General features: G+C 54.1%; 1 protein-coding gene across 1 annotated transcript in view; it reads left to right on the top strand.

Moving 5' to 3' along the window:
• Positions 1-12,007, top strand: part of PEBP4 (phosphatidylethanolamine binding protein 4) — a 209,645-nt gene that overhangs the window by 150,217 nt on the left and 47,421 nt on the right. The gene's annotated exons all lie outside the window — the stretch shown is intronic.

Raw genomic sequence — 12,007 nt, 5'->3', positions numbered from 1 at the left:
ACCCCGCCCTTGAGAGGAAGGCTGGGACTCAGAGCAGCTCTGCCATTCACAACATTTCCCTGTGCCCCAGTCACCGCCCCCAGCTCTGGGGGAGACAGGAGTGCCATGCCGGGTGAGTGAGGAGAGGAGTCTGACAACCACAGAGCAGGAAGAGGCAGGCTGGGAGCCAAGAAGTGAGCTTCCCAGCCTTCTTCTGGCTGTTACCTGGAGACCTTGCCTGCCGTGGCCTCCTCAGCTGAAGCTTGTCCATCCCCTTCCCGGCTCTACCTGTCCCCTGAAGGTCCAGGGGCTGTGCCCTCATCCTCCTCCTGCCCCTCTTCCTTCCCAGGACAAGCCCAGCTGGGCCCTGGCTCAGGCAGTGCTCAAGGATGCCACCCATAGTCTGTCTCATCCTTCCCAGTCCCAAAGCAACCCTGCCTGTCTCTTTGGGCTCCGTCCTCCAGGGGTCCACAGAATGTGACCACAGCTGTCCTTCAGCACCTGTGCTTCTCCAGCTGCTGTAGGCCACCCTGCAGCTGGAAAGTTTCCCCGAGGACAGGGCGCTGCCCTGCACCTCTCTCAAATCCCTCATGGGGTCAGGCTCAGGGAAACACTTCAGTGATTGATTCTGCACACTCTTCTAGACCCAAGGCCCAAACGTCTGTCCAAAGGGCCTGCCAAACCTGTGACTCAGTAAGCAAAAAAATACAAAGAGGAATGTCTTCTTTCCAAGAAGCATCTCTAGGGTGTGAGTTCCTGGAGGGCGTCCACACACCCGACCTCACCCGTCACAGGTACCCAGCAAAGGGAAGTGGGCTGATAAGAAGGTGCTGCGGCGGTGCCCTGCCGGCTCGTGGTCTGCATGGTGCCGCTGGTGTCCACTGAGGACAGCCAGCCTCGGCCAAGCCTTCTGTCCCCGAATATAGCCTGGTGCTATCTCTCCACCAATCCCAGACGGCCTTTTGGACCTAACGGGGAGCAGACTCCAATGTTTTCTGGAAACATCATCTGCAGTCCCAGAGGAAAGGATCCCAGACCCTGAGAAAAGGGTCCAGGGAAGGCGGGGGCTGCTGCCAGAGCCATACTGAGCTCCTCTGTCCCTGCGCCTGTGGCAGCAGCAGGCCAACCACATGACTCTGGCAAGGCACTCACCGCAAGAGCTTCCAAGGTTCCATCCCGTGTCAAAAGATTGGCTTTATCCTCTGGTCATTGAGAAGTGCCCTTTGGCAGTGTTTGCCACACGACTCAGTCTTCCCCTTCCTTGCCCTCTACCTACTTTAAGGAAATATCCTAAAAAGCCAAGTACACAAACATTTACGTATGCCTGACTCTACCGTTAGAATATCCCCACGCAGATACACCTCAATACCCCCATAGTCTCTTCTCAGTTCCTGTTCCCCCGACCCCCTCACTGCCCAGCCTCCCTTCTACCTCTAGCCCCTTCCTCTGAGCCACTCTGTCTCTGTTCCAGTGTCTGTAGAGAGAGGTGAAGCGGGGGCGGGGGGGGAGGCAGCAGCTAGCAGGGAAGACCACCAGGCTTCCTGTACATGTCAGACATGGCATTCTGAAAGAGCTTCTCCATCGCTATCTCAACAGGTCTTATCCCTCTGTCCCCACCGGGAGGCCCTTCTGGAGCCGCCACACCCTCTCTTCATTCAGAAGCTCCTATAGCTGGGTGAGTGGGGAGGATGGAGGAAGGAGAGTGAGCCAGAAGGGAAGCTGAAAGAATGAAGAAAATGATGGAGCATGAGGAAGGGGGTGCACCAGCCCTCCTGAGCCTCTTTCCCAGCCTTTGTAGTGTCTTCTCTGGCCCCCACTGCTTGCCTGCTCAGTTGTCTTACCTGTAGCCGCCTCCCCTGCAGACCACGGCTGGTGCCGCTCCCTGCCCTGATCTTCCCTCCAGCCAGGCACGCTCTCCCTGGGACCCATCATAAGCCATCCTGGTTTCCACCAGCCACCTGCGCCATGCCTGTGTGCACCTTGCAGACACACCTGGTGGCTGACAGCCCCCCCACCCCCGGCCCTGTAGGTCACGTAATCTGGGGAGTTCTGTGGCTGGAGCTACTGAGTACTTGGATCAGGAATAGGCCCTTCTTGTTCTCCCATTCAGAACTGTTAGTAAGCTTCTTCTATCAGTAAGTGATGGTGTTTTAACCAGTCGGGAGGTAGATGGGGGGATCAGAGTTAAAGAGGAGTCTGTGTTTGCAGATAGGGAGAGAAACAGAAAAAACACAGAGAGGACTGGCCCCGGGGAGAAAGCAGTGGTGGACCACAGTGGAAGAGGCTACAGCAGCCTCCCAGTGGTCTGAAGGCCCAGAGCAAGGCAGCTGGCCCACCAGGACAGCCAGTGGACCCTGCAGCGAGTCCGGCTGCTGTTCAGAGGGTCTCGCAGTGGGGGACACCGCGGAGAACCCCCAAAACCACACAGAGTTGCTGCTGAAAGACTGTATCGGCCAGCTTAACATGGATTATTCTTTGTGCCTTGGAGAACTCTGAAGTCTTCTTCTAAACCCCACCTACGAGTAGAAAGAGGGATGAAGGGATGGCAGAGGTCCGCGATGGCATCTGGAGGCCACGGGTCCCCAGACCTCCTTGGTGGGATTCTCTCCCGACCCGATGAGTGCCAGCATCAGCACTGCAGGGTTCTGCTCTTCAGAGAGAACGCTGCCCCCAACAGAGGCTTTCTCAGTGCTGAGCTGGCATGAGGGTGAAGGAAGGGAGGGTCCAGGTGGCCCCGGGGCCCCCCACAGAGCTTATGGTGTCCACCCTAGGCCACCCTGGCCACAGATCCACCTGCCACCCCCGTCGAAGATGCCCCTATATGTGCATACAGAGCCCTGTTGTTTCAGAGGTGAGCCCGGACGACCCTGGCCCGCCCCGGTGGGGACAGATGGGCCAGAGAAGCTCCCTGCCAGCGCCTCCAGAATGGGAAACCCCCCCAGGAGCCAAGGAGTCGGGCAATCCTTCCTGCCCACTCAGAGATTCCGGAAGCCCTTCGAGTCTGGAGAACCCGCCTCCCCAACCTCTCTCTCACTTCCTCTGTCTGTCTCCTCGCGACTCCTGTGAGTGCACAGGAGGGCTGAGGGAAGCCCCGTGTGCCTGTGATGAACGGAGCTAATTTCTGGTTTGCTGGTATGCCGCAGAGACGCTGCCTCCGTTCCCCTCCTTCCCAGCAAACCCTCTCCCACACACAGACAAATAGGCTGCATATTTAATTGGAATTCCTCACACCTACAGGGTAAAGCCTTGTCAGTAGAAATAGAGCCCACAGCCAGCTGGCTTCCCCCATTCCACCCACCTTGTCTCTTAAAAAGAAATCCCCCCCCCCATACGTGAACACCCACCCACGGGCCCTTCCACGTCCCTCTCAGCATGGTTGTAAAGGAGGGATTCGTTGGCAGTAACGCTCCTTTCCTGGCTGCAACAGCTGGGCCCACCCCGCAGAGACCACCCAGAGCCTTCTCCCTGGCAGATGGGCCCTGCCTGCCTTCTCACGGCCCACCTCCGGAACCCCCCAGCCAAAGCTCTTGGCCCTCCAGGGTCCCCGAAGGGTGCTGAGAGGTGCCGGCTGCCTGGATATCAGAGATCAAGTGATATGGAGAAGGAAGGAAAGGAGAGCCATAAAATCCTAGAACATTACCCCCGAAGAGACCTGAGAGCCCCCGTCAGGGTACAAGTGGGGAAAACCTATATCACACAGCTAACTTAGGGCCATGTGAGGCCGAACCTGGTTCCTGATTCCAAGGGCGCCATTTTGCCCCTTACCTTATGGCAGCTCTCCCCACAAGGGGAAGGGGAGTGGGCCACAGAGCCCGCCAGGACAGAGGGAGAGGGGCTCCTGGGGAGAAGCCGGTAAGAGACTGGGGCCGTGGAAGGGCAGGGGACTAAGAGGGGGTCAGACAGGTCAAGGAGTCCTGACTGGGGGAAGTCAGCTGGCTCTATTTCCCATATGGCAAAAGAGAAAGAGGCCTGGGGAGAGGAGCTGGGGCAACACAAGTTAAAGGTGGCGGCAGGAGGGGGGGGGCGCATTCCTCAGGACAGCCTCGGCACGCCCAACTCAAACTCTGCCCAGGACCCATAGCTGGCTGTCCTCCTGGGGGCCAGAGAGGCTCACTGCCAGCACCTCCAGAAAAGGAACCCCCCCTTACACCCACTCCTCGTGTGGTGACCTCAGCATTCAGGATCAGCAGCCTTGGCTGAGTTTTGGGGGCCTCGGTCTCCCATCAGTGATTTCTCTCTTGCCTCTTTCCTCTCTGGCAAAATGCTTCCCGTCACATTGAGCCTGGCACAGGGCCACACCAAACCTGTGTGTCAGTGAGTAGACAGCTGCCTATGGGGCTCTGCGGAGCACTGTGACATCCTCGTTCTCCCCCACAAAATATCATCTCAGTTTGCCTGAAAGTTCACCATTAGTGACTCATTTCTTTGGGTTAAACATAGCCCTCCCTTTTGAAACGCAGCTGCTCTAGGAAAGGGTAACTCATTGAGTTCTTAACACCCTAGCGTGAATGGGGAGATCTAGGGGACTGAGAGGAGGAGATGGGAAAGGGAAGCCACAGAAAGGGAAGAAGAGTGCAAAGAAGGGAGAAGCAGGAAGCAGCCTCGGCTCCATCTCTAGAGCCGCCTTCCGCAAGCCACTACTGCTCCACAGTGAAGGAAAGACCCCCTGGTTTAGGAGCTGCCCTCTAGTCTACAAAGCATGTTCATAGCATTCTCACCTGGTCCTCATGGCTCTGTGAAGCCAGAAAGTGGGAAGATGCTGCACCCACTGCACAGCTGAAGAGACTGAGGCTCCTGGAGTCGGAAGGACTTGCCATCTAGCCAGTGAGCGGGAAAGCCAGGACTCTGCCCTTCGTACGGACACCCGTTGAGGTGCCCTCCAGGCTCACCTCTCCCCAGCTCACCCACCATTCTCTGGCCAGAACAGGAAGGGCCCTGCCAGAGGAACAAGAATGAAAACAATGCCAGGACAGGTGCAGGGGACAAAGGGTATATATAACGCAAGGCGATGCCCGGTGGGAGTGGCAAGCACACCTCACGCTGTGTCCTAAAGCCCCCGACTGAGACTTGGCCTGGAGAGATGTGAACATGGAGGGCACAACCCCCACTCAATCACTAGTAAAAGTCTGAGGCCAACACCAGAAACATCCCACGGGTCCTTCTGTGGGCGGCCTCACTCCCCGGGCATTCACGCAGGGGCCAGGAAGGGCTGCAGAGGGCTTTGCTGGCCTTGGATGGGAGGCGGAGCTGGTTCTGGATGGGGTAGGGTTGTCTGGACCCAGGAGGGTTCCCCAGGGAGACAGTCAGGGAAGTCGGACTCCAGGAACCCTCCTGAGAAATCCTATAGACTTTCAGACTTTCGGGCCCAGCTTTTCCTGCCTCTGTGCTCTCTTCTTCTGTTCCCGCCTTTTTCTTCCCCCGAGTCACAGTTCTGTCTTCAAGCTTCCACCCTGCAGGAAGTGGTCTGTCCGCCATTTTGAAACTGTCCCCCGTGTCTCCCTCTTAACGAGCCAGGTTAAATATGCTGTAATCAAAGTAATAATACACCTGGGCTGGTTCTCGAGAGAACTGCCTTTTGTACTGCGATAGGACATTAATAGCAATTATTCTGCTTTGTAATTGGAGCTTTAAATACTAATTCAAACAGCCAGAGGAAAACCAATTAGTGCTAATTTATCTCTATGTGTTTTCCAGAGCTGGTGTCTGTCACACTGTGAAGAAATAGGTTGGTAATTAGTACAGTTGGGTGGTAGATAGAAGTAATTATCAGATTCTTTCATTTTTCTTTGGGAAAAAAATTGGGTAGGGGGTGGGGAAGGCCAAGATAGGTTCTGTAAGTCTTTGTTCCCTGAAGTTTTAAAGGGAGGGCCCAAATTTTCCCAGGCCTCAGCATCCCAACTGTACAGGTACTTCTGAGAGAGAGGTGGGCTCTGGTGGAGGCCACTCTGAAGGCCTTAACAAGGGCCCTCCAGCTACCAGGCTCACGGAAGTACCACCAGCAAATGTTAGAGGAAGCAGAGCGTTTCCTCTTTGTCTGGGGGAAGCTTGGTGAGCCCCCAACGATTGACCTCGGGGTACAAGGGGTATTGGGCTCTGGGTCCCAGGCCAGCTTCTCAGTTATCCGGCTGTGGGTGTGGTCTGGCGGAGGCTCTGAACCTCTCTGAATGTCGGTTTCCCCTTTTGTAAAATGGGCAGGATGATACTTCACAGGATTGCTGTAAGGACTGAACCAAATCAAATAATGTGCGTAACAGGCCTAGAGCTCAGTAATAATAGGAATGAGCTGTTGTGAGCTTATGGTCTGCTGAGATGACCTTGTATATGTTATTACCACTAACCCTCCAAAGCCATGGGCTGACTCACTGTGCTTGTTTTACTTCCATGTTTCCTCTCCTGTCCATACCTCTCACCAGCGACATGACTCAGGGACATTATTCATTTCACTAGGCATCAGTTTCCTCTACTGCATGATGGTGGTAATATAGTACCTTCCTGAGAAGAGTTATTGTGAAGGTCAAAGGAGATGATGATTGTGAAACCTCTTATGCCAACAGCAAGCACAGAGCAGGGGCTCCATTGTCTTCCCAGTATTGTAATATTATCGTTCCATGACAATGGTTTTGTCGCCGTCTGTACACATCCTCTCCCGAAAGAGGTAGAGATGGTACGTTTCATTAACTCATCCACAAGGATTTTTCAAATGCCCGATCTGTACTCACTGCTATAGAGAGGCTGCTCACACCATTTAGACATTTAGACATGTAGGCACAGCCTGAACAATAGCAGACGAGCTAATAATGGCATTCCACGGAGCATCGCAATTTACAAAATGCCTTCACGTATGATTTCAAACGCCTTGGTGCGATTGGGTGGGTTGAGAATTACTGAAGTCCCCATTTTACAGGTGGGCAATGAGGCTTAGAGAACGTAAGTGACTTGCTCAAAAGAGTATTAGAATCAGAACCCAAGCCTGGGTTCTTTCCTACAAAGCCTGGGTAGGCACGCGCTAAATGCTTGTTGAATGGGTCAATAATTGCACTTTCCATGAAACCTTATAAGCCTAAACTGCCAGCAGGTATCTCATGCTTCTATATGAGGAGCCAGGCGGATAAGGAGAGGCGGGGCAGAGACACACAAAATTCTTAGAAGAGAGACAGACGGTGGCAAGAGCTGGACAACTTTGCCCCACTTGGGCAAGGCTTCTTAACGCGTTGATTTGGTGTGGACATTGGAACACTGCCTTTAATAATCTGGGTGAAGACCTGACAGCCCAGGTCACGTCCTGTTCTCACAGACCCCACCCCCTTGCACACACCGGGGACCTGCCTGGATCCTAAGAGCCTATGAGATGTGACCCCTGGGCCAGGCCTGCAAGGATGAGCAGAAGCATGAGTGTAGGGAAGGGGAGGTGAGTACAGACGATGTAGAGAGGGTATAAGTTTGGCAAAGACTGGTGGAGGGGCAGAAAATGCAGTGTTCCAGAAGCAGGGAGTAAACGGGTCTGGCAGCTCAGGAGACTACGCTGGGAAGGGAGGGGCCCTGCTTAATAAGGCCAGGAAGGCTGGCCAGCAGGTGGCCTAGGGCAGTTTTGCTGGGGCCCTGGTGCTGCACTCTGCCCACCAGCCAATCGCCCAGTCTGGAAGCTTCCTCTACCCCGACGAAGGGGAGCCTTCCTTCTAATCACACAAAGGCGTCCGCCATATGCTTGCCAAGCTGTGGGTTTCTACCCAGAGGGACTGTGTTTCCTGTGGACTAGCGGCTGCCCTAGATTTGACATGTTTCAGAGGCAGTGTCTGAGAAGGCTGGACTGGCCCAGGAGGCTAGAGGAGAGGGGAGTCAGAGACCCTGAGGGGCGGAGAGCTCTGACAAGGGTGGCAGCAGGAATGGGAGTGGTGGCGGGGGAGAGAAAGGGGTATAGGTATATGGTGTACTGACTGGGTCTATATCAAAACAATGACAGTCCGCTGTGCCTGGAGGAATTATGGGTAATTCTAATGTTCTTCTTTTTGGCTATCCATATTTCCTATCCCGAGTATATTTCTCTTTTATACCAAAAAACAATGAAACTTATTTTTAAAAAAAGAAGGGACATATGCTAGAGACATTTTGAAGGAAAAACTGACAGCATTTGATAAGTGACTAGATAAAGGTGATAAAGGAGAAAGATGAACCAGAAATAACTCTGCGGGTTTGAGACTGGGTGGCAGGGAAGCTGGCAGAGAAAAGGGAGCTAGGTGGTGGGGGAGTGACGAAGCAGGGAGGTGACCCGCACAGTTCCAGGCCCAGCTGCCAGCCAGACGTGGGAGGTAGTCCTGCAGCTGGAGAGGCAAACCCCCTTCCCCTCTCCCCTACACACCCCCATCCCCACACACAGAAAGGAGAACTGAGGCATGGAGGGGAGGGGCCACACTTCCCAGGCTGCAGGGCTCAGTCCAGAGTGGCAGACCTGCCTGTTTGGGCAGGGCCTTCAAAAGAGAGAGCCCCTCAGCCCCATAAGACCCAGGACTAGCCAGACTTCCTGGCCTCGGAACTGCGCTACTTGGTCGTGTGAGGAACACGTGCCTGAGAGAGGCTTCGTGCAGGACAGAGAGCCCGGCCCGGAGGAGGCTGTTGGGTCTGAGGCCCTGCAGACTGAGACTGCAAAAGACTGAACATGGTGGCTGAGAAGTCCCGAGGGTCCCAGTGTCACTGGTGATAGCAGTGGAGGCATGGAAAGTGAGGGAAGTCACCTCTGGAGGAACAGAAGCCATTTCTCTCAAGAGGGGTCCGCCTGAATTCTAGTTCCCAGCCAGTAGTCCCAAAATGCATTATCAGTGCCCAGAAACCCATTCTGCCTACTCCCACCCTGCCTGGCCTGCACAGGCTTTGGACCTGCCGGAGTCTCAGAGACCGACGGTCCCAGGCCACACAAACTCCGAGCATGGGGAAGGGCTGTTCCATATGGCCTCCAGAACCATCTGCCTATGTCTGCTGGTGACACGGCCACGGGTGGGTCTCCTACAGGCTCTGAATTAAAAGTGGCATCCTGACTAGCATCGTCCAGTGGGCTAGCAGCAAAGCTTCCTTTTCGCCTCCCCACATGGCCCCTTCCCCTGCCCCCCTGTGCCAGCCCACCAGCCCTCCAGCACCAGCGACACACTGAACCACCATTGCCTTAAAAGACTCTGCATTGACTGAGCCTGAGGCCCCACCCGAGGCTGCGTCACTGTTTCCTTGGCAACCAAAGGGGTGGGTGAAAAGTAACACACAAAGCAAACAAAATGAGCTCCACATGGGTGGCCGGGGAAAGTCACCTCAGCATCATGGGGCCACTGATGGGGGCGGAGTGCCCAGCTCCTTTCGCCGAGGTTGCTCTGAGGGGCTCACGGCAGGGCCCGGGCCAGGGGCACCTGACGGCATCCAGCAGGAGCTGAGCTGCCTTGCCAGGGGACACGAGATCATCTAGGGACGGTTCTGCCTCCGCATGCACTGGGCACTAATGTGGCTGAGATGTCAGCCCCAAATAGTCATCAGGCAGGTGAGAGCCCTGAGGGGTACAGAGCCCCTGAGGAGAGCTCATGGCCAATCACTGGCCACTGGAACTGACCCGATGTGACCCCAGTGCTCCCACAGCTCCTACACTAACTGTCCACACCTGGGGCCCTGGAACATTAGGGAAACTTCCAGCGGACGCTGTAGGGAAAACCCTGACAGGTGTGTGCCTGCGATTCCAAAGTGCTTCTCAAAAAAAATGCTTAATTAAGTTATAAATGCATACATCAAGCACACAGATCTTAAGCGTAAAACTTCAGTGTTTTGTTTTACCCTTTGTCTTAGCCTGGCTGGGCCGCTCTTATACAGAACAGTAGACGGGGTGGGGCGGGGGGCGGGGGTGGTGTCTATAAATGACAGACATCGATTTCTCACCATCCTGGAGGCTGGAAGACCCATTTCAGGGTGCAGCATGGCCAGGTTCTAGTGAGAGCCTCCTGGGTTATGAACAGCCGACATCTCAAGTGTGCTCGCAAGGAAGAGAGCAAGTTGGAAAGGAAGAAAGCTCTCTTGTGCCTCCCCTAAGGGCACAAATCCCACTCATGGGGGTCCCATCCTCATGACCTCATCTAATCCTGATTACCTCCCAAGTCCCCACCTCCTAATATACTGGGGAGTAGGGTTTCAACATACACCATTTTTTAAAAGATTTTACTTATTTGTTTGAGAGAGAGAGAGAGAGGAAGAGCACAAGCAGGGGGAGGTACAGAGGGGGACACAGACTCCCCGACTGAGCAGGGAGCCCAATGTGAGGCTCGATTCCAGGACCCTGAGATCATGACCTGAGCTGAAGGCAGACGCTTAACCATCTAAGTCACCCAGGTGCCCAACATACACATTTTTTTAAAAGATTTTATTTGTTTGAGAGAGAGATAGAGAGAGCAGGGGGAGGGCCAGGGAGAGAAGTGGACTCCCAGCTGAGCAGGAAGCCTGATGCGGGGCTCGATCCCAGGACCCTGGGATCATGACCTGAGAGGAGGCAGACGCTTAACCGACCAAGCCACCCAGACACCCCTCAACATACGCATTTTGAGAGACGCAAACATTCACTCCATAACACCATGTAACCACTACCGAGATCAAGACGTGGAAAATATTTCTAGTACACCAAAAGGCTCCTACAAGCTTCTTCCCAATCCTAAGCCAACATTATTCTGACTGCTGCCCCCATCAACTAAGCGGATTGTTGAGCTTCACGTAAATGGAACCATCTAGTAAGTGCTTCTTTGTGTCTGGCGGGTTGCATGAAATTCGGCCATGAGAGGCGACCAAACTAGGGCAGAAGGCAATGGTCCCTTCTTCTCTTCCACTATGCAGTGTATCTAGTGTCTCTAAATTTCTCAGAGCCTTTCACATTTCTGTTCCTCTCCAAGTCCGTGGCTGGCCATGACGCAACTGTGGACGCCCATGGCCGGCCACGCCCAGGTTGTCAATGCTGGGATACACTCTTTTCCATCCTGTTCTAGAAATCACAGAGCGATGTGAGTGGCTATGATGGTGTTATGGGGATAACCTTGAATTCCCTCTACTTTACAAAACAAGCTGGGGGGATTATTCGAAAACTGCAGCATTTTATTATTAGTAACATATTTGTTTGTGATATATCTCACAACTGCTGGTACCACACCAGCGTGTCACAGCTTTTAGGCTGAGAACTGCTAGTCTAAGTGGTGTGATTCCAGAAGTAAAGGAAGGCCATTTCCTGCCCCCAAAATATCTCTTTCCTCTACCCCACTGCTTCCCCAGAAGTCTTCACCCCAGTCAATTTATCATGCTTTATCAAGCAGCCCCCGGGGTCCTCTTTTAAAATGCAGGAACTACTGAGGGGAGAAAATCCATTAAATCCACAGCACCTCAGTGTGACTCTCAGGGGAACTAGAAACTCACACATGCTGAGGGCTGACTGTGCCTTGCACTGTTTGGGACAGTTTTCCCGCTCTTCATCCCCACAATGAGGTCGTGAGGATGGCACTATTATCCCCATTCTGCAAATATGGAAACTGAGGCAAGAGGTGATTAAAGACCTTGCCTCAGGCCACACAACTAGCAGCTTGAGGAAGCAATAATTCAGACCTAGTTTCGTCTCCCTCTGGAGCCCCTGTGGAGACCCAGCCAGGCGGGCCCGAAGTACTGGGCATTTGTTGAACCAGGAGAGAGAATGACCTAGAAAGGAGAAGGGCAGGAGTCTGTGCTGAGGAGAAAATGGACACCCTGACCATAAAGGAAGGTGTTAGAAAACAAAACAGGACCTGCTCTCGGATCCCACATTCCCCCAGGCTCTGCCACCCCGGAGCCGGTAACCCATGTAACTAGTAGGGCCATCTAGCCCGGCGCCCATAGCAATACCTCCTCTGTCCCTGGCGACCAAGGCCAGGAGCAGAGATACGTCCCAGACACCAGGTCACATCCCTGCAGACATGTGCACAGGTGCTCCTGTCCCTAAAGTGTCAGCTCCTCATGCACTCTTGAGGCAGGCAGAATGCCTACTTGGAAACTT

Source organism: Mustela putorius, unplaced genomic scaffold (genome assembly GCF_011764305.1).
Source record: "Mustela putorius furo isolate JIRA1106 unplaced genomic scaffold, ASM1176430v1.1 tig00003937_pilon_pilon_pilon, whole genome shotgun sequence".
In the NCBI taxonomy this organism is placed as follows: domain Eukaryota; kingdom Metazoa; phylum Chordata; class Mammalia; order Carnivora; family Mustelidae; genus Mustela; species Mustela putorius.
The sequence above is the reverse complement of the archived record's forward strand: the minus strand, read 5'-3'. Positions and strand labels throughout refer to the sequence as shown.